Source organism: Phacochoerus africanus, chromosome 1, assembly GCF_016906955.1.
Source record: "Phacochoerus africanus isolate WHEZ1 chromosome 1, ROS_Pafr_v1, whole genome shotgun sequence".
NCBI classification, from domain to species: Eukaryota; Metazoa; Chordata; class Mammalia; order Artiodactyla; family Suidae; genus Phacochoerus; species Phacochoerus africanus.
The window spans coordinates 233,942,653-233,967,126 of NC_062544.1; positions in this window are offsets into that span (position 1 = coordinate 233,942,653).

Consider the following 24,474-nt stretch of genomic DNA (forward strand, 5'->3'; position numbering starts at 1 on the left):
TGCTGTCTGTGGCTCATTAAGCTCTAATTGACCATCTTTTTCTCTTTAAACATATGATCAAAAAGGAAAGGCCCACTAAAATAGAATATGATATCTTCTTTCTTTTACCTTGATAGTTTCTCATTGATTTCCCTCTGGCCTCAACAAAATATATAGTCATGGATATTAACTATTTTTCTTTGCCCCAAGCTTCAAGAAAAATAAAGCCTGAGACATGAATTAAAATTCTTCTACTTTATTAATAAATGGAGTCCAGGGCAGTGAAAATGAAGAAATCAAGAGAAATAAGTAAATAAATGTTCACATGATGTAATGAGTAGTTCTAGGAAGTACTCTTTATAGAGACAAGGTAAGTCATCCAGCAGGTGTTTTACTTAGTATGTGAGGCTTCTCTGGAAAGTTTGCAAGGAGAAAACATGCATTGGAACAGTCCTTGAAAGGGAGAGCTAGAGGGATATTTATGTGCTCTACTCTCTTTCATCTCCCTTTTCCCATTGGTCAAGGTTCATATCAGGGGATGCTAATCCCAACAGCTCCAAGCTGTGTTATCAAACAGGGTGACAATCCATCTAAGTCTTGAGGTGAAGGTGGTAGGTTATAGGTAGGTCTTAGTGTATCCAGTCAATGAAGTTTGTAGGCCCTGGGGTGCAGCTTGGACTCTAGCCAGACTGGGGAGCTCAACAAAGGCACCAGCCAAGGAGGCAGAAGTGCAATCCAGGAGTAATATTAGAGGGAGAACAATTGAGTCTATGCTTGAAGTAGTTAAATCTTCAAGGGTGGATGATGACTATAATAAGGAGTATTTGTGTTTTTTGATATCATAATCTTCAAAGATGCTGGAGATTTTTAGGAAAATGGAGGAGAGAAATGTTCTGGAAAGGGCATGAGGAAGACAGAAAAACAAGAAAGAAAAGCGGCTTCACGTGAGAGTCAAAGGGAAGTTAGTGCTTCCAGGGATGAGCCATTTTTGTGTTAAGATACGTAAGGGAATAAAGACTTTAGGAGTTCCCACCGTGGCACAGTGGAAGCAAACTAGGAACCATGAGGTTGCGGGTTTGATCCATGGTCTTGCTCAGTGAGTTAAGGATCCAGCATTGCCATGAGCTGTGGTGTAGGTTGCAGATGTGGTTGGATCCTGCGTTGCTGTGGCTCTGTGTAGGCCAGCGGCAACAGCTCCGATTCAACCCCTAGCCTGGACCCTCATATGCCCCCGGTTTGGCTTAAAAGCAAATAAAAGAAAAAAGAAGGAGGAAGGCCCGGAGGCCGGAACTGACGTAAAGAATGACGGCCGGAAGGACGGACGGAACGAACGCCAAGCAACAGAACGACCGAAAGAAAGGCACGAACTCAGAAAGACCGAAAGCAGCAAGAAGACATACCTGACCGCAACGAAAGAGAACGACCGAAATAAAGCACGAACGCCTCCCGCCCGCCCGACCGAACGCACGCCGGACAGGCACGAAGGACACGACAGCAAGAACGCCAGCACGCCGAACTGTAATTTTGATTATATTCCCGCCCGAAAGAAGAAAGAAAAGACTCCACTCCGGACGTCCAGAACTCGGTACCTAAAAGAAAGACCGCCTGCCCCCGCCCCCCCCCCCCCCCCCCCCCCCCCCCCCCACCCCCCGCCCCCCCCCCCCCCCCCCACCCCCGCCACCCGCCCGCAAGAACGCCCGAAAGAGCCGAAAGCACGACAAAAAAAAAGAAAGAAAAGAAGAAAAGAAAGAATAAAGAAAGAAGAAGAAAGAAAGAAAGAAAGAAAGAAAGAAAGAAAGAAAGAAAGAAAGGAAAGAAGAGAAAAGTTTCTTAGAAAACTCTATTAACATTGACACTCTTCTTAATGTTCAAGTATCTGAAAAATGTCTAGGGCTTCTTCAGCTTCCAAGAAATAGGCATTGCATGCAAGTGAAATAAAGAGCAAAGATAATTCATTTGCCTAATTTGACACATAAAAATTAGTCTAATTGATTGAGTTTTTATACTGGGACTACACTACTTGCCTGTATGCGTCTGCATTAATCTTACCACTGCTTTAGAAGTGTGTGTTATTATAAAAATGTGGAAACTGAGGGTCAGTGTCCTACAGGAAGTAGATGGTAGAGGAGGATCTAAAACTGATATTTGAGCCTTTACCGCAGTGTTTATCCCAGTTGGTCTTTAATGTATTATTTTATCATTATGATGTATTAGCATTACTTTAGCAATGAAATGAACAATTTCTTCTCATAATAGTCCTGCTGTGATGAGTAAAGAAAAGATAATCTGTTTCCACTGTTTTATATCATAAGGAACCAGGCCATCTAATTTATCCACCCTCCTCCCTATACACATACACATACTTCTGTGTGTGAACTTTGCAGATCCACACGTACCCCCCAACACTCATACAATCTCACATATCCACCTACCAACATGAATTGTGTCAGACTCTTCATAGAACATCCAGTCTCTCTTCTTTTTACTTTTAGTTCAAGAAATGTCTTCAGTTCAATTTCTAGACCCTAGCATAGGAATAAATAATAAAAATGTGAGAACAGCATACCAGGCAAAAAGAGTCTTTTTTTTTGTCTTTTTTTGCTATTTATTGGGCCGCTCCCATGGCATATGGAGGTTCCCAGGCGAGGGGTCGAATCGGAGCTGTAGCTGCCGGCCTACGCCAGGGCCACAGCAACGCGGGATCCAAGCCGTATCTGCAACCTACACCACAGCTCGGGCAACGCCGGATCCTTAACCCACTGAGCAACGGCAGGGACCAAACCCGCAACCTCATGGTTCCTAGTTGGATTTGTTAACCACTGCGCCACGACGGGAACTTTTTTTTTTTTTGAGTCATCTTAATAAACAAAAATGTTTTCTTCTTAATGAGAGAATAAACTTCTCTCATTATTTTGACTAAGGGGTCATATCAGGTCTCAAGTCTGTTGATATCTACAACCCATGAGCTCCAGGCAACTTTTCTTCAGCTAAAAATACCGTGTATTAAAAGGATTGTATATTACTTGCCAAAATGAGAAGGGAGGATAGTACAAGTTGGTAGATTGGAAGCACGATAGATAAGGAACTGTCACCAGTGAATGGCCTGAACTTTGACCCCTTTGGACTAGATGACGGTCCTCCCCAGCTGCATGGCAAAGCATGAAGGGCAACCTTGATACCTAACACATGGTCAGCTATGCCTAAACTTCTGTTCTTATTCACAATAATTTTGTTGCTCAAATTCATATGCACTATTTTTCCTACTGGATGTTAACCTGCATAAGGGGTTTTTAGTGATATAGGTTCACTTTGAGAGGGGGGTAAAAATGAGTTGGTCAACCATTTGTCATTTTGCTAAGGTTCAATACATAAATCTTTAGATATATTTAGGCAGAACAGTGATAAATTCAGATTGTATTTATTAAATGCCTTGAATATATATTAAAGGGGAGATGGGTGCTTTACAGCTTTGAATTGATTTGTGACGATGTTTTACCTTGTAGAAATTGTCCCTAAGCAAACACTCCTGGTACGTAGACGTCACTTTCCTCGGGTGTATTGAGGTGACTGAAAAGCAGCACAATGCCAATTGTACTCATTTCCTCTTTCTATTCCTGCCCATGCAGGCGGGGGCATCCTGCCTCTGAAGTAAAAGGGAATTCTGGAACAAACTCTTCTCAGTTAGGAGAGGAAGTCCTAAGTTAAAATGAAAAGAACTATGTAAAGGCAGCTGTAGTATTCTACACAAGGAATAACTAAGCATTGTCTAGGTTCTAAAGAATCATTTCCTCTCTGAGCCATATGTAGAATTTCTTCCATGATCAGACTTATTTTAAGACCTTCCAACTATAAACTGGAGTAAAACTTACACAGGGAATGGGACTGGAAAAAATAGCACATGAGGAGACTGCAGTGGTTTTCCAAACCATAAGTCCCTGTGTGCTGAAGCTTTTGATTGTAGTTTGAGGCCTGGTCTAGAAGAACCTGTGGTTTACAGTTTTAGACAAGTCTCATCCAAATGCTGGGGCTACTCTGCCCAGCATCTTCTAGAAAAGTAGGGAGCCTTAAAGGCCATTTTCAAAAGTATCCCCAGCGCAGGACATGCTTTCTGACTGATCTGCCATTCTCTTTAGTAACTAATAATTTAAACTCAATCATCTTGATCATTCTGGTTTCTTAGCCTACCTGGCTAGCTATAAAAGTTCATATATATATTTAAAAAACTACTTTATTGATGTAGGATTAACATACAAAAATGTGTATGTATTTAATGTACACAACTTGATGAGTTTGGGAATTAAGTTTATACACATAAACCATCACTACGGTCTATGCTATAAACATATCCATCACCTTTAAAAGTTTTCTCCCAGTCTATTATTATTATTATTATTACTATTGCTATTATTGTGTGTGATAAAGTACTTAACCTAAGATCTACCCTGTTAGCAAATTTTTAAGTACGGAGTACAGCGCTGTTTACTATAGGCACTAAGCTATACAGTAGATGGCTAAGTCTTATCATTCTTGCATAACTGAAACTTTGTACTCTTTGACTATTATCTCCCATTCCCCCAACACACACACACACACACACACACACACACACACACACACACACACAAACTCCAGGCCCTGGCAAACCCTATTCCATCCTCTGCTTTTATGAGTTTGACTTGACTATTTTAGATTTCTCATAAGTAGTGTCATGTATTTGGCTTTCAGCATCTAGCTTGTTTCACTTGGCATAATGCCTTCCAGACCCATCCATGTTGTCATAAATGGCAAAATTTCCTTCTTTTTAAAGGCTTAATAATATTCCATTGTAGGTACACAGTACATAATTTATACTACATAAGCATTTTGGAATCCACCTTACTCTGGACAAAACCATATGATAAATGAAATACTACTAGATTTATAGATGTTTACATTGGTAATGTTTACAAGGGCAGTTGAATATGGATGCATGAGTGGCAGTGAATTTTTAGCCATCATGTACACTGTGGGTTCTACACATGAGGCATTGTGTCCTTAGTTTATCTACCATGTTCAGATTGTTGCTTAGGTCCACATAGCAAGAAAGTGGCTGAGCTGCAAAAAAAAAATAAAAGAGGATTGAGGGGAAAACTGGATTTGATAAAGTGTGAACTATGAATCGGGTCAAAAATAACAAAGACATATATTATATATATAAAAAAAAAGACAGCAAGAACTAAGTAAACCAGAAAAATTAAGTAAGGGAAAAATTATGTAAGTTAGTAATAAGGAGATAGCATACTTCAAAAGAATTCTTAATCTAAGGAAGCCACCAGACTCCCTTCCCTCTTGTTCCTTATTTTGACGCATGGTCCCAACTTCCTCTATACTACCCAATGTTTCAGGGGCTGTTCAGAAATCCCATGACTCCCAAACTTTTTCAGTCAGAACTCAGCTTTCTCTCTTCTGTTCTCACATTGAATTTGTGGCTTGCTTGTGACACAGTGATTTGTGTTATGTTTTTCTTTCTCCCACTAAATGGAAGTGAAGGGATCTAGAACATGCCACTATGGCATAAAAATTATTTTGAGCACAAGGCATTTGAGTTCCTGAAATCTTTTGCCTACCTAAAATGTGAGGCTCCCTTAAGAACTCAACTGGGAGAACCCCTCTGCCTGGGAACAACCAAGAAAAGCTGACTCATCACTGGAGATGATCAGTCCCACATCACACCAGAAGACATTGTCACAAAATTATATCTCCCATCTGTTCTCTTAAGGGCTGATTTATCTTTCTTAAAAGTCATTTATTATCCTGTAACTGTCCTCCCCTCCTCTTCTAGCATTATGATTCATGCCCAAAATTCTAAACACCTTTTTGAGCCACATTTTTCTGTGAACTCTTATGTTTTTTCTCTTTACTAATCTACCTTTTGTCAGTTTAATTTGCAAGTACTCAAGACATGAACATAAGAGGATAGAAGAAAATGATTTCTCCCTGAGAAAAGGCAATGAGAATCAGTCATCTCTGTTGTCCCTTAGTGCCAAGGTCATGGTAGGTACCCAATACAGTTTTGCTGAAGTGAAATCAACTTAAGTGAACTGAATCGAAGTATATACTAAATTAGTGACCAAATATTCAGAAGCTTGTAAGGAAAAAAAAAATGCAACCTGTAATTACAAGGGAATTGAACAAACTGATTTAAAAGACAAAAAAAAAAAAAGAACTTATACTAGACCTATAAGAGCTTCATAAGGACTAAGGCTGAAATAAACATGAATTTAAAAGGATTATATCAGGGAGTTCCCACTGTGGCTCAGCAGTAACAAACCCAGCTAGTATCCATGAGGATGTGAGTTGAATCCTTGGCCTCACTTAGTGGGTTAAAGGATCCCGCCTTGCTATGGCTGTGGCATAGGCTGGTGACTACATCTCCAATGTGACCCCTAGCCTGGGAATTTCCAAATATGTGGCCCTAAAAAGACAAAAAATATAAAAAAATAAAATAAATAAAATAAAATAAAAGGACTATAGTATAATATATCAAGAGTCTAATGTATTGGTTAACATTTGCCAAACAAGACTAAAATTTGGACTGGCCTCGTCATTATGTATTTATATATTGTTTGTATTTTTATATTCATGCAGTGCGGTAATTTTGCATGGTGACCAGCTAGGTAACACTACTTTGCTGAAACGATGGTGTGGCTAAGATCCCAGAGTCACAGTCTTTTGAGGAGATGTACTAGGCAAACTCAGGAATTGATCATTCGGGAATTGCAGTGAACTCAACTGGGGAGTCTTCACTTAAGCTGTTTTTTGTTTGTTTGGTTTTTTTCTCATTTTTCATGCTTAGGTTCTGATGCTGATTTTGTTAACTCTTTGAAAACAGTTTCAGACTTGACCACAAACTCTTGATTCACTGCAATTTGAGCTTTACCCTCTCCTGTACTTCTTGGGTCTGATGCCTAAAGATTAGAAGTAAAGCCCATCAGCACTGAGCTTAGTCCAGACATGGAGCCATCTACAAGGCTCTGGGAAGATACCTGGAGAGGCTTCCAGGATGAGAAGGAAGTGCAGAACAAACCAGAGCAGAACACATCTCAGATCTGTGTTCCTCACAGGAGAGCTAAGCCAAAAGATATTAAAAGTGTAAAAGCAGTTTTGATCTGGTGCTGATATACTTTTCATCGCTGCAGATGTTAATCTTGTGAATTTCACCACAGCATATAGCACTTTTTATGAAGAGCTGATAAAGAGCACACATAATAAAAGAATAATGCTTTTCCCCCCAGTGGAGCAAGTGCTAATGGCAGTAGGCAGCATATTAATTCTAATGGGAACAGAACATGGTGTTTGGGACAAATCCACTTCGAAATAGCAGACAAGCAAATTAATTTAATAATTTCAACAAAATGTGTGCCTGCTTTCTCTTGTACATTTCTCCTCTTTGCATCTCTGGGTTTGCTCCAGGAGAACCTCATGACTAGTCAGACCTGCCCTTACCTCACCCACTCACTCAGCCAAAGAGATTCAAATCTCATACCCTCCATCCTCCTCTGTCTTCCCCCAGGAGGCCATTCTGGTTTCTTTTGTTTTGTTTTTAATGGCTACACCTGTGGCATATGGCAGTTCCCTGGCCAGGGATTGAATCTGATTAAAGAACCTGTACCAGGTCCACTGTGCCAAGCTGAGACTCGAACCTGTGCCTCTGCAGCAGCCCGGGCTGCTGTAGTTGAAATCTTAACCCACTGTGCCACAATGGGAACTCCTCCAGGAAGCCATTCTTGCCCCTTTTCACCTAGTTGACTGTTTGTTATTTATCACATGCCTTAGGGTGTGAATAATTCTGCCGTATTCCATTTCGAATAGCTTCCTTTTGTGTGTGACTTTTTTCCAATAAATTAGTGGCTTAATAGCAGTAAATGTACATACAAAACATCCAAATAGTTCGAAATACATCTTGATCTGAATAGAAATTTAAAAAATGGTCTATCAGTACAAAATTCAATCTAGTCTAACTCTCCTAATTTTTAAAGATTTACATATTTACATACAAATTATCACATAACAGGTATGATTTTTTTAGTATAATAATAAGTAATCACCTTTAGAGAACCCCCACACACACTATTTATTACTTTCTGTGCCTGAAATATTTCCTTTACACAGCTCTTCCCTATTTCTATTACCACCACTGCTACAACTACTACTACTACTATTGCTATAAATGTTACAGCCATCACCACCACCAAGGCCACCACTATTATTATTGCTAAGACTTGTTCTTCAGGTGTCAGCCTTATCCAATGTCTCAGACAGGCTGAGTCCTCAAAACTAGTGTTTTCTTATCAGTTCCTGCAGCCTACATGAGTTGCTAATAAGTCGAGGTATTAATCTCCTCACCCCCTGTTGATCGCATCTGCTAATAAGTTACCATCATATACTATCACATCGAATAGCGTGTCTTGAAAGGAAGAAAGTTAACCCTGCTCTAACCACCACTACCTCTCTCCTTCCTGGTATGGATCGTAAATATCTCTGTGATTCTTTCATGCCAAGCAAGGAACAACATGAAGGCAGGGACTTACCTTTTTACACAGTTCAGACCACCCATGCTTAGCAGTGTCTGGCATATAGCATGTCATCAATATGTATTTGCTGAATGACTACATAAAGTGGCCATGTCTACATTTCATAGACACTGTAAAGACAAAAGGAACTACTTTGGGTTCTGCCTGCCTTTCTGGAGAGTTTGAATGACAGAATCAAAAATGTCAGTCTCCTGATGGTTCTCAGAGGGCAGAGGATTTCAGAAACAGGTTTTCAAGAAAGAGAACAGAGTGATAAGAGATAAGTGGAGACAGAAAAGATGTCAGAAGCATTAAAATAAGCACTGGTCAATAACAGTCAATGTTCTGCTTAGCTTGTCATGATAGGTGGGAGATTGTGGCCTTGAGGGAATGGGTCCCAGGAGGCAGGAAGTGGACTTTCAACAAAGAAAACCAAAAAGACATAGGAAATGTATATTAAGTTTCTCATTACTTCAGTGGAGCTCTAATTTTTGAAATATATATATATATATAATTTTTGAGATGTAATTTACATACTACAAAAACTCACAATCTACAGTATACAGTTCTATGATTTTTGACAAGTATAATGAAGTATAACAACCACACAATCATAATAGAAAACATTTTCCCTTACCTTCAAGATATTCCTCATTCCCCTTTCTCAATCTCCTCCTTCCTCCATCCCTATTTATCTGCCTACTGCCACTATTGTTTTGACTTTTCCAGAATGTCACATAAATGGAATAAAACAATATACAGATTTTTTTAGCCTGATTTAACTCCACTTAACATAATGCATGGGAGATTCACCCACACTGTTGCATGTATTAATAGTCCATGTCATTTTATTTTATTTTGCGAGGGCTATTCCATTGTGTGTAAATATGGCAGTTTATTCACTGATTGATGAACATTTAGGTTATTTTCAGTTTTTTTTTTATTACATCTAAAGCTGCTATAAACATTTCATGCACAGGATTTTTAGTGAGCATGTATTTTCATTTGTCTTCAGTAAATAGCTGGGAATGGGATTGCTGGGTCATAGGATGAGTGTATGTTTACCTTTCTAAGAAACTTCCATTCTGTTTTCTGAAATACTTCCTAAATTTTAGTTTCTTAAATTGCTAACATCCTATCTTCGTGCATAACCATTGGTAAGGCTAAGGTCTTGCAGATGGTATATAACTATAGTAAGAGAGAAATAGGATGCACAGTTTTGATGGGAAGGAAAAACAGATCATGGTATACTATGTGAAAGTATACCATGAGGTATCTTCTGATCTGACCTAACAGTCCCTATTTTGAAGACATAAGTCAAGATGAAATCAAGGTGGGAGATGCTTCCTGTCAGGTATCATTTACAAATACCCATTTGGCTCCTCCTGGCTCTAAGGCTCAGTGCTTCTTGTATTATATACACACCTTGTACCTTCATACACTGATCTGACTCTGGGCTCTATCAGAGGGACAGAGAATGTAATTCTAAAAACTTCATGTGTGCCAGGAAAAAGAAATCATGCCTCTCTGTTTGACAGCATTAACTGTGTCCTGGAGGTTCTTTAAGAAAGGGAAAAAAAAAAAAAAAAAACCTAAGAAAGAAAATCTTACTCAAAATACATTTTTTTTTTCCTTCTGGCACATTTCCTGAATCCAGCTGGAACTGGAAAAGCATGTGCCAAAATGCAGTTTGGAAAAGTGTTCGTGTTTGTGAGTGTTTCGGCTCTGCCTGGAACCAAGAAGTAGCCAAAGTCTTAAATGTGAATGAGTTCCCCCTGAGCCTTCCAAACTAGTCATATAGTGTGATTTTACCTGGCATTATTGCCATCCAAAGCTGTAACTCTGAGTCTCCAAATATAAAATTTCAGGAAGGAGGTGTCTAATTCCATTAAATAAAGATTAATGAAGATTGGGGTAGACAATGGAAAATGCTTCTCTGCTTCTGTTTGCTAACACTATCAGAACTTTGTGCAAAATGTATAAGGCAGATGCCTTCAGAAAGAGAGGGAAAGGATTTAAGAAACCCATGAGCCCTGTCCCTAGAGATCCGGGAGCACTGAATTGGTTTGCAGCTCTTCCTGTGGCTGGAGGGAGTAAATAAGCCCCTGTCCATGTGTCAGTTCTTAAACTGGCAGGGGCTATATAGGGCTCAGATAACTCAGTGATGATAGAGTCCTTCAAAATAACTTTTCACATAGTGAAAATAGCACTCTTGACGAGTAGCTCTTCATGAACACTGATTGAGAGTCATACTTTAGTCACCACACATGACCTATCATTTATGACTTGCAGAGCACAGCTGTTTGTGAGTGATCTCTGATGAGTTGTCTTAATAGGAGAAGTCGAGCAAGAAACTTACAGGCTTGTTGCTCATTAATGCTTTCTTGAAACTCTGTGAGAGATACAAGAAGCTGCCCAGAATTTAATAATCATAGAAGAGTAGTCACAGCCCTTATGAAAAAAAAGGAGAAGCACAGAGAAATGAAGCCATTTAGAGTCTGTCAGAGAACAGTGAATTTCAAAAACAACCCTTCTGTTTCATTAAAAATTTATTTATTCAAGTTTAATGTACTTTGAAATGAATTTGCATTTTATAAAGAACAGAATATATTTTCATAATACTAGATCAAGGAAACACCACCCCAGAAAGTTTACTTATATACTGTGACAAGGTCAAGTGGGTTATGCCCTAAATTCGACATACTTGAGTATTAAATTCATGTTCTATAAATTACTCATGATGACATCTTACCTTATAATATAACATGGCTCTTGATCAAAGCCTTCTTGAAATACACCTTGCACTTCAAGCTCATTTGATCTGAATATACCCATTTTTAATTCCTATCAAAGAAATATGTATAATTCATTTCCTGAAAGTGCACATAGTGAGAGAGTAAGAAATTGAATTTGTTTCTTCTAAAATAATCTTAAATGCTCAAGGGCCTATCATGCAAAATCTTGGCTTACAGACTTCTGGTTCCATTTTTCTGATGAGGAATCAAGCCACAGAGTATTTTTCTAAAATACTTTCTAGCTCATTAAAGTAAAATTATAACATGTTAGACTATTGGGGAAATTTAATGCAGTGGTCTGTAAACTATGGCCCATGGTCTAACCATCTGTTTTTGTAAATAAAGTTTTAGTGGAACCAAGATGTTTCCATTCATTTAAGCAGTGTGTATGCTTTCCTGCTATAGTGACAGGGTTGAGTAATTGTCACAGAGACCATATGGCCCACAAGCTGAAAACTCTTACTGTATGACTTTCAAAAAAGAGTTTGCCAACCCTTGATTTAGTCTATGCCCTACCTTTTATAATAACCAAAAACACAAAAGATTTAACAATTTCCATTACTGTTTGAGACAGAGGAGTTTATTATCATATTATGAAATCTTAAAATTCCAAAAATAGGTTCTGGTTTGGTTTCCTTTGATATATATGTGAGAAAATCTCCTTCATCCCTTTGTACTAAAATGAGATTGAACTAGTATGATCAATGGAAAAGGGATGTTGACGCTACCGTCTTTCTCAAAGACCCAGATACCAAAGGCTCAGGGAACCTATAGCTTCTTAGTATTTAATGAATTTAAACATTATATACAAAATCCAGTTATTGTTCAAAAAAGAGCAAAGGACTTTAAAACAAACTAGGTGCGTATAATGAGATTGGAAAAATTACAGTAAGGAGCTATGACATAAATCAACCACACGACTCTTCTTGTAATGCTTCCCCTTTTATTCAGTTTAGTTATGACAAAAAGGAAGCACTAGACATTGAAAGGGCAATTGGAATGCTCCTCAGTTAAGTTGTGAGCTGACAGCTTTCTTCAAAGGAGCCTAAGGCCATACTGTAAGAAAGCCCATGAAAGCACTTGACTCCAAGGTGTTCTGAAGTCAGAAAATATCAGGGCATTTTTATCTTAAGGATGCTTGGATAGGATTGTTAATGCCATGTAAAATCATGATAAAATCATATTGCAGTGTCCATGAATGGTACCCCCTGGAGTTACACAGTGTACAGCCTGGGCAAACATGTGGCACCACTATTTCTGAAGTCCTAGCACTCTCATTTTTAATGTAAATCCATTTTTAATAGGAAAAATATAAATTTACAATGTAGAAGTAATTACATATATAAAAGTGATGCGGTTTGCATCGCTAAACAGTCTGAGTCCTTAAGCACCTATTTCAATTCACTGACATTCAGTTGCTATAGACCTACCTTTTTTCATCATATTTATCAAAATTCTGTCCATCAGGCATCAAGAATCTTGCACAAAACAAAATACGTTTCTGGCTCCAAATATATAACACTTTAAATAAAGGCCATTACGACTTCTTGTTGTGGCTCAGTGGAAATGAATCTGACTAGTATCCATGAGGACGGAGATTCGATCCCTGGCCTCATTCAGTGAGTTACAGATCCAGCACTGCCATGAGCTGGCCTGTCTGCCATGGGCAGATGCGGCCCGGATCTGGCATTGCTGTGTCTGTGGCATCGGCAGCTACAGCTCTGATTTGACCCCTAGCCTGAGAACCTCCATATGCTACAGGTGCGGCCCTTAAAAGACAAAATAATAATAATAATGGCCATTAAAATCATTATTTTTTATAATCCAGGTTTTTTCTTTTAGAATAATTTTATTGAGGTATAATTTATGCACAACGAATTGCATCCATTTAAGTATCTAGCTTGATGTGTTTTGACAAACATATATAACTGTGTAACCACTGTCATAATCAAGTTATAGAACATTTGCATCACCTCAGAAAGTTCCCTCTTGTCCCTTTACAATTACCACCCCATGTCTGCAGACAATTCATGGTCTGCCTTCAGTCATCATAGATTAGGTCTGACTGTTCTAGAAATTCACATGAATGGAATGATGCTATATACATTTATAACTTAAAATCTTCTTTCAATCTGTTTGGGATTTATTCATGTTGTTACATGTATCAGTGTTTCATTTTGTTTTATTGCTGATGCCTCTCCATTGTATGGACATACTACAATTTGTTTACCTGTTCACCTGTTGACAGGTATCTGGTTGTTTCTAATGTGGGGCTAATATGATAATACGGCTGTGAACATTCATGTAAAGTCTTTATGAGGACATGTGCTTTGTTTCTTTTTGGTCAATAACAAAGAATGGAATTTCAGCTTGAAGTATTTAGCTTAAGTTTTTAAAGCTTATTCTACTTTTTTCTGATTCCTTCACATCTGTATTTAAATTTACATCAATATTTATTAAAATAAAGTAGAATTTGTTAGCAGACATTTGGTCCATAAGACATTTGGTACACACCAAAAGGCCCTTGAAATTTGGCCCTATCCAAAATGTCTATGAGCATATTTGGTTCATGCTGAAGAAATTGAGGCAGGACCAAATATCAAGGATCATTTGTCATGGATCAAATGTCTTATGGACATTTTAGACAGGACCAATTGTCCTCCAAGGACTCTGCTCAAGTCCTCAGAACAATTTGGAGGGTTAGGGATAGGGTTAGGGTCAGCTAAATACTTCAAGCTGAAATTCCATTCTTTGTAATTGACCAAAAAGAAACAAAGTACATGTCCTCATAAAGACTTTATGTGAATGTTCATAGCTGTAGTATCATATTAGCCCCAACTGATTAATGAATTCTTATTTTACATGAATTCTTTTTTATGTGGGAGGAATCACAAAACAAAAATGCAACTCAGGGAGTTCCCTTCATATCTCAGCGGTTAACGAACCCAACTAGGATCTATGAGGATATGGGTTCAATCCCTGGCCTCACTCGGCAGATTAAGGATCCGGTGTTGCTGTGAGCTATGTAGTGTAGGTCACAGACACAGCTCAGATATGGTGCTGTAGGCCAGCAGCTGTAGCTCCAATTTGACTCCTATCCTGGGAACTTCCATATGCCGCAGGTGCAGCCCTCAAAAGAAAAAAAAAATGCAACTCAGAGGCTTGTGCAAGACCTGAATGGAAATGGACTTCCCCAGCATGAGAGAAATGAAACTCTCTGAGCATTCTGGAGTCTTGGTGACACATTTTCATGACCTCTGTGGTGTAACCTTACTTGTTACAATTCTTGGCAGGGAGAGGAAGGAATGTAGGCAAGAGGTATGAATCTCTAATATGAAGATGTCATGAGCTTAAAAGTTCCATGTCCTAAAATATGGCCTAGTTAATCATGAATGCTTGTTAAAAATCACAACAGAGAGCCCTGAAACTTAAAACACACATTATGAGTCCACCATAAGATAATATGCTCAGGAAAAATAACAAATAACACTTAGATGTCAAGACTATCAAAATTATGAAGGAAATGAGATTTTATTATACATACAGGTTAACAAGTTATCCTGCCACAGTTTTGTGGGTTCTGACAGGATACATGAGATTCCTGAGTAAGAGACAAAGGCTGTTATTACTCACAGTATTGCCAGTTGTCAGTAGCCAGAGTATCACCACTTGTCTTGGCTTCCTGAGCACTAATCCCCATGGGGAGCTGTAAAGAAGGCCAGGTTGCAACAGCCTATGGCAGTGGGTTTCAATACAGGTGAGGGGTTCTGAAATTAAACCGTTGAAATGTCTTGTGATAGCTGGCGAGCCTGCCTGGTATTTGCCTTGAAAGTAAATATTATTTTTATTTAACTAGACAATAAACAAACCTGCCTTTTGCATGACAGAGAGAAAGGTGGAGGCAAGTTATCTCTATTGCCTATTGGCTAAGACTCTTCACTACAAAAATATCCTTGAAAAGATAGTCTAGAACAAGAATAGTGTCTCTGCTCTAAATATGCAAAATGCAAGAGATCCTTGGAGACTTGCCTCTCAGCAATGTGTCATTTGATATTTGCTGGTCAATAATCTGTCTCTATTAGGGTCCTATAAACATAAACATTATGAATGGCTTGAATGGTCCTGAATCCCAGATGCCAATACTATATGCATCCTACTAGAGTTTACCATACTTACTTTCTATGCTGAATATTTTTCTACCATTAACATTTCCAACACCACAAGGTCTGCAGGATTATATAGCCCAAACAGTAGGATGGTTATATTGCAGTCTGGACCTACTTAGGGCCCCATACAAAGCTAACAGCTTTTCTTGCCACCCAGTATATGAGTTGATATTTCTAGGCATAGAATGTGTTACCTCCAGAGTCCAAAGAAGCCTAGCAGGCTATTTTGTAGTACAGATGAAAGAAGCAACAATTTGTCTTTTACTTTAGAAGGGATATTCTAGCCTAGCCCTGAACACTAGACCCTTCTTCACTGAAGTGTCTCTTCCTAGTATCTATGTAGGATTTATCTCCCACCCTCTGATGTGCCTTACCAATGCCACCAGCATATTTACCAGCTCTTATTTTTCCTGTCCAGCCCGCATGACATCAGTGTAATGCAGTTGTTCTCAAAAACAATGTTGTTATCCTAGGATGAGAGTGGGGTGGCAAAGATTTGTATCACCATCGAGAGCAAAAGGAAGTAGGAATGGTTGTCTCTATAATATCTCCATTAATTTGTGAGTCTGGCCCCTACAGAAAACAGGTGGCTCCTGGGAAGCTGTAGACTCCTTCTTGCTGAAAGAGCCATGATCACAGCTATGCCTTCCACACTATGTGCAGAATTTGCCCAGAAACTTCATGTTGGTGCTATTCCAATGCCAAATATAGACATTCCAATTATACACTCAGGAATTAGGGAAAAAACCACAGCAGGCCCACTGTGATCTAGACTTGAGTCAGAACTCTGTGTATTAATTACCTCATTCCAATCAGTCTGAAGGGGTACAATGATGACGCTTTTAATGTCTGGGTATCAATGTTACCTCAGACCCTGTGTCCAATAATCCTCCCCCAAGCAGTCAGGCACCCAGATATATTTTCCACTGGGGAAAGATCAGGGGAATTGTGTTCATATATGTTTTGCATGGCCTGGCAGGGACCTTCCTCCCAGAGACCCATCCAAGGGGTTCTAGATCTGAGAGTTGGTTGAGACATGGGAACAAAGTGAAGGATCTTGACTTCTATTTGAGGAGACCAACTTTAACCTCATGCTCCTCTGTTCTTGACTTTGATTTATTTGATTTTTTAAAAGTAGATGGTAAGCAATATCCTACACATGCACAGGTTAGAACTCAGGCAAAGATTCAAAATGATTCCTGTGCAAATTTCTGGAATCCCCTCTCTATCTTCCTCCTGTCTTGTAAAGTGTCCTGCAAATTCAAGTCCCCTGTTCCCCCTCCCTACAATCTCTGTCTCTTCAGTTCCCCAGGACCACTGTGCTTTGCTTGAGATCTGGAAGGAGCCTTTAGACAGAAAGTTCACTCCACCTGTGTTTTCCTTTTCACAGTGACCACAGAACTGTTCTCCTTGATGTCCAGTGTCTGAAAGCAGGTATTTCATATATTGTGTACAGTTTTTGTGCTGTTTATGATGAGAGGTTTGATGAGAGGTTAAGTCCTAGCAGCTGTTCTATGGTGGAAAGAGGAAAGCTCTGTCTTTAAACACTGACATTTATTTTAACCATAGTAATGAACTGATTTTATAATTTAAATATTTTTAAAAGCTAACATTTATCCATTGAGTTTATGACAAGAGCATTATAAAATGTGCATTTTTTGAATAATCTGTGGGAAACATCTTCCCTAACTCATCTACTTTCTCTAGTTCCTCAGCCAATTTATAGACAGACAAATAGCCTACAAAACAGTTTCATCAGGCTTCCAAATGCCTGAAATAGATCATCTTGTCTCTCCCCAAGTCTTTTTCTTTCAACAGTGTTTATTTAATGAAGTCTCATTGAGTCAACTTTATTCCAGGCACAGTGCTTGGCACTCTTCACTACAGGACTGACTCATCTTCCAAATGAACTCTGATGGCCAAATGCTTCTCCAGCCAGCCTTCGATTTCCCACACCTCAGTTAGCAGTCTACAGTTCTTCTCCTTAGTTCCAACTGATTAACTTGAGCACAATTCAAGCTCTTCACCACCCTCCAACCCCTCCCCCCAATGGAACTAGACTCCACCTTCAGTACCAGGACACTGTTAAAATTCTGATATTCTGAAATTCTTATACTCATTCTTGCTTTCAACCTCTCTTTTCTGGGTCTGGAGCCAACTTTCCAGCTTCTCCTTACGAAAGAGAGTAGAGAGCAGGGTGCATTTAATGCCTGGCTCTGTCAGTTTCTCTTTGTGTGAACTTGATGGGATATATAACATTTCTGCATCTCTGACCTTCTCCAAAACAGGTGCTTTATTAGTAGCTACCTCAAAAGATTTTTGTGATGATTGAGTTTATGTATGTAAAGCCCTTATAACAGTATATGGAGTACAGTAGGCACTCAATAAATATTAACCACTATTACTTCTCAGAATCTTTAACACTTGGCTTCCAATTATCTGATCACCATATGAACTCTAAGTTACTATGTATGTTGTACATTAGTCATAAGCTTAGATGCCTTCAATTCCAAGAATTTTGGAACCCTCAGAGCTAGGTTCTTTTAAACTCTTGGCTCAGACCCCTTTTGCCCTCTTCAAGGTGAATGTCTACAGCAACGTCACTCTTCTCTGTTCCTGACCCCTCCATTTCCAGCTTGCTCAGCCCTGGGTGCCAGTTACATGTCTCCCTGGGGAATGGTACCATTACCCTTGTGAGACAAGCTGTCATGAAGCAGTAACATTTGCAAGGCCACCACAAAGCCAGCCTGTGGCTCCTGAAATGGCAGCAAAGGCCCCAAAGTGCCAGCTATCATTGTATGCAGTTTTTAAAAATGATGATAACAGAGAACCAGAGGTGACAGGCAAAACAAGTAAAGCCTTGTATATTTGGCTCTAAAAGAAAAAAGAAATAAGCAAATAATATATCTTGGTCAGAGAGTATTCTGAAAGGTTGTAGTACAGTGTACAATAGGTGTTTCCATAAACTAAACTGTAATTACATGATCTGTACCTTACAGAAGAGACCCATTATGGAATCAAAGGGATTTAGAGCAAGACTCTAGCTAAAATTTAAAGTCTGTATACATAAATAAGTAAAATAAATCAATCTTATTAATAAAATAGGTAGTTATATCCCAAATATAAAGCACTGACTTCTGCCTTAGCTGAAGGAATTATAAGTCAGTAATGCAGCTTATAAATCAAGTGCATGAACCATTCACCATTTCCTAAGAGTATAAATCAGTCATGGTTTCAAAGCAGTTGCATGACTTGGAAACAACTCCTTGGGTGAATAAATCTGTCACTTCCAGATATATGAATAAGTGACATGCCCCATAAATCACATGACTACATTCTTGTGCTTCATCAGTCAGCAACTTTTATTTATAATTGAAAATTTTAAAACACTTATTGTGAACAATTTACTAAAACCAGTCCCAAATCCCCATAGTACTGTAAGATGATAGCTATAAGAAATGCAAACGTTGACCTGTGCCAAATAGTGTTTTCACCAAACAGCAAAGTGATCTGCTGGCCAGAGTTTGGTGGTCCTTGTGCTTGTAGTCACACCTCATTGTTCTACATGGAAAATATAGGCATGTACAGCCAACTCATCCACAAGCATATCTTTCAAACCACGTCTTCTGAAATTATGCAGCTAGAAATGTATTGGCTATTAGAAAACTATGTTTCTTTTGGAGAATGTTTATGAAGAAGAGGTAGAGTAGTGTAATTGTAATTAAAAATAAATTTAAAAATAAACATTAACTTAGATCATCGTAAGATGACATGCTAATATTAGCATGTGTAAATTTTACCTATGTAATCATGTTTTATACTTAGCCCTTTATACATTTATAATTTTCACTAACAATTGTTATGCTCATTATCACCACTTTATAGATGAGGAAAACATAGATGATAATTTAAATCTAAGGTCACATGTCCCAGCCTAAATAGAATTCAGTTTTCCTATCTTCTGTTTTCATATTCGTGTTTCACCATGTCACTTCTCATACATTTTTCCGCCATTAGAAAGGCACAGATAATTTTTGAATCTTTTTATAAATATGTAGAATTACTACTTTAAGCTTACAGTTTAAATTTAGGCTTACTTCTACAGGCTTAGTGAGGTCACCCATATTCTGAAACACATACTAACTGCTAGTATTTAACAGTATGATAATCATACACGGTTATATATCTGACATGAGCTGATGCTTGGATTTTACGTTTGTGACAATGAATGCCTTTTTTCTGTATAGATTCCTTATAAGCCATTACAAGTTTATTGATTTTGCCATTGAACTAAGACCATCCTGGAATGGTATAATTTCATACTTCTTCTAACTATAATTCACCTGACTGCATAATCACAAACTACTGATGATTTAAAATCTATTCAAATATGCCCACACATATTACCTGACAATCAGGCACTCTCCAGGAAACATCAGGCCACTCGTTGAGTTTATTCCTGTGACTTAATATGTTGAAGGTTCAAACACTTCTATTTCTCATTATCAAACATGTAGCTGATGTAAAAGCTATTCAGAGTCTAGCAAGGGAATCTGACTTTCTACCTTCATAAAAAGGACAGTCTTTAGTGTACACCATAAAAAATGCTAATTAGAAGTCATTTTTACTTATTGGCTTAAGCATTAGTTTGACTTCAAAAGTCAATTTTAAATTCAGAATTTTTTCATTGGAATTGTTTTACTCAGTTTACAGACTGTTTTGGCAACATGTTTCCTCCTCATGACAGTTATCCTTTGGGAAGGATAAAGTGAAAATTGTGCTACAGAATTCATAATATCAATTCCAAAGAAAGGCATTTAGAGTTATACTCTTTTTGAGTTGCCACTTAGTAATTTCCTAAAGAATAATAATGACACATCCGTCACATCTCTGGAGGACAGTCATTAAATCTTGCTTGGTTAGCATAATTATATGGGATTCAGCATTATTCCAATTTATCAACAAAGTGAGTCATTTGAAAACTGCATGGACATTGTGTTCTAGGGGAAGATTGCTGGTTGGGAAGACAAGCAAATTCTATTTCAAGTTCAAGTAGTGTTTGCATGATCTTGGGCATGTCACTAATTCTCATCTGGTTTTGGTTTCTCTGCCTTTAACTTAAAGATTAGATTTGCCCCTTTGTGGTTCTTGAGGATATTGTGAACAAACATTAATAAAATGGACATGCTCTGAGTTCATCAGATAAGAGATACTATGTAAGTCAAAAAGTGTGTGACTGAGTCATGGCAAGGTTCAGGGATTCAAGATCCCATTTGGTGTGCTTATTCGGGGAAAATAATCCATTTTAACAGTTCAGGAGTTCCTGTTTTGGCTCAGCAGTAATGAAATCAACTTGCATCAATGAGGATGTGGGCTCAATCCCTGGCCTGGCTCAGTGGGTTAAGGATCCAGCGTGGCTGCAAGCTGTGGCATAGGTCACAAATGCGGCTCAGATCTGGTGTTCCTGTGGCTGCGGTGTAGGCAGGCAACTACAGCTCCAATTCTACCCCTCTCCAGGGAACTTTCACATGCTTCTGGTGTGGCCCTGAAAAAACAAAAAAAAAGTTCAGAATTTATTGCTTTTAAGATCTTCTGGAAAATCATATTATTCACTTCAAACCTGCCCCATGTATAGCTTTGCTTTCCTCCTTTAATGCTCATTGTGCTTTTCTTAGTAATGAAAGCATACATCTGGTCTTTAATTCTTTTTAAAATTTATTCAGTAAATGCAGCTCTCCAATGTGGTGATCACTTTTGTGGCACTTCTATGTAGTTCTTAGATTGATGAAGTTGTGGAGAACTACTATCCCAATCTGAAATGTTTAACCATTGCTTTGTGCTATGCATGTAACAAATACTCACTAAATACCAGTTAAGTTATAGATTACATATAACATTAAGTTGAACCCTTTTTAAACAATAATATTAATAGGAACCTTAGTATTAATGGATGTATATTTAGATGAAATGTCACCAGTCTAGCTTGCTTCAATATATCTAGGAATTCTAGCATCTATGGAGGGATTATATTCCTTAGGTTTCTGTCCCTTTCTTAACCCCCCCCCCTCCAAGAAACAGACTACAAAATAGTCCTCTTTTACCACCCTGTCTGCACAGCCCTTCCTGTTCATCTGGATGTCAGATGGGAGCAAAGAAATCCATGGCACTTTGAAATAACCGAGGTGGCCTGGGTAGCATTTCATGATGCAATTTACAAAACCAGGTTCTAATATCCACATCTCTGTTTGAACTACCACTAAGTGGATAATGAAAGTCACATTTTCCTCCAGAGTCACACTATTTCGCATCTTCTAATTCATTATTCTTGAAGCACTTTGGAATAGCTAATATAGAATTAAATTTTAGGCGATGCTATTCGTTGTTTAATGAAGTACATTTCAGAATCATCTCCTTTAAGCCCTTGACCTTTTCTCAACAGAAACATTTCCCTTGTCTGTATTGAGTCAGCCTATGTTTTCACGCTGAATTTTGTTATTCTTAGAATGGCTGCCCTAGACAAAGAGGAAAAGGAGAAATGAAAAAAAGGTGGGGGGGGGGGAATGGAAAATCAAGCAAGGCAGTAAAGCTGCAAGAAAATCCATAGAAGAATATAAGAGAAATGAATTTGTCAGTCTTCAAAAAGACTATCTCTTAGATACTATGTATTAGATACCTTTCCAGTATAATATGAATGCCTAGAAAAAAGTCTGACAGGATTCCTGAGCAGATACTCTGGTAGTCAGCAGCACTGTTCCAGTCCTCTCCCCAGGTTTATTATAGGATTGCACTTCTGTTTATGGTTTTCTGGGGACATGGAACTGATTCGGCAAATGAAGAGTGAGCAGAAGTGAAGTGTATTACTTCTGGGCTATGGTGAGACTCTCCAGAGTGGTCTTTTCCCTCTGGCAAAATAAGCGATATTCAAAGTGTCGACTGTTACCCTGTGTGCCTTTGTACCCATGATGAGTACTGGCAAATCGCATGGGCAAGAAATAAGCCTTTATTGCTTTAAGACACTGAGATATGGACTTGTGTTTTAAGAGAGCAAAACACATACTATTCTATTACAAATACCAACTTTTTAAAGAATTAAAGTATTGTACTCAGTAAGAATTTCCAATGCTCTAATTAACTTTTAACTTGTATTTACTCTAGTTTTTAGACCTTGATTTGATTTTAAAGAAAGCTATGGCATAGACTCATACAATAATGTACCTTATGAGATTTACAGGGATGGTGTCAATTATTGTCATGTAGTAATTTATTAAATGCTTTATAGTTTTCAATAGATCTATTTGGTAGTTCCAGACATTTGCAGAATAGGAGTCAATTCCAGGATGAAAAATATCTACCCATTTTATAATGAAAAGGGTTCGCTTGCCCCCAGGGGGCTCGTTGGTTCCCTTCAATTTGCTGCTGTATCAGAGGCTCACCATTGCCCCCTCTTAATGTCATATTTATCACATCACAATACAAGTAGTCAGATAAAAACTCAGTGGGAGGAAATGTTGAGTCGACAGCATGTCCACTTTGTTCAGAGTCCAATGGGCATGGACCAGCAAGACTGAAGAAAGACACTGACACCCACAGTGTGGGTCATATGGTCTACCTGAATGACAGTGCTTAGAAGGGACCGTTGATGATCATTTACATACAAAACAAATAATCTTCCATTCTAGTCCCATTTTAAGAGGTCCATTTATGTATCTCTTCCCCGATACTCCTTGTCACCAACCTTGAAACATCTTAATGCACCTGTCCATCTGGCCAAAGAAATTCTTCCTTGTTCATGATCACCATAGACTTGTATTTCTGACAATATCTCCAGTTGCAAAGCCTTCTACTTTGACCTTCCTAGCACAGATAAATTTTTCTCCCTTCTAGTAAAATAGACCAAGTAGGGAATTAATGGACTGCTCATCTATTTCAGCTCTAGAAATGCCATGTACAATTAGTTACCACCCAAAATAACTAAAGATAAAAGCACTTTTATTATCACCTTGGCTCTGCTGCCTATTAGAATAACTATTACAACCTTGTCCTTTTTGATTAAGGGCTGCTACTTTGCCTCTGTCACCCAGGGATTTCATAACCCCATGGAACTCAGAGAGTCTGTTTCAATGTCACCATTTTCCATTTTCATCCATGGCCTTCAGAGAACGGACACTACAGGGTTTTGGCTAATGTGTTTGTCTAAGCTGACATAATTTTCAATTCTGTTGTGAAGACAGAATTAAAGAGTGATTGAGCCAGTTGTCTATAAAAAATAATCCATTTTAGAAAAGTCTTATTTCCCTAAGACTTTGGATTTTTTTTTCATACATTACACTAAGGAAATTCTGACATCCCAATTTTATGATTGATAAGTCAATAGTGAAACTATGTCTTAGCCAACTCACTGAGAAATCATTTAATAGTACTCCCAGCTGCTTAAATTAGAACACCCAATCAAGAAATAGATAAGTAAGCTTAAGCTATAAAAACCCCTATTAATAATATCAAGCCTGTCTTAAAATATCTTTGCCACCCTTGTCCAGAACCTCAGAGTCCATTCCTCAGATTTTTCTTTATACATTAACATACTCTTGCAATTATTTTCATGTGAAAGCCGTATTCCTCCTGGTCTACTTTGTAAACTTTTCCCTGGGGCATACTGAAACCTGACTTCATTTATAGGCCTTGAGGCAAAGAATGGAAGAAGACATGTTGAAATGAGAAAGACTGGCCTCCCCTTGCAAGATAACAATTTCATATAAGGCATTTACTGGGTCATCATGCAAGAATGAACCAGGCATGTGAGCCAGAGAAGCAGAGGTTACTGCTGCCACAGGATACAAATTAGACTTGGGATGTTCAAGAAACTCATAGTTAACTAGTTCACCATACATCACTGGTCAACAATCCAAGTCCTTCTCATTTCCAAGCATTAATTTATGTTTCACTCAAGTGACCTGGTGTGGCTGTGAGTTCTACCTACAGTAC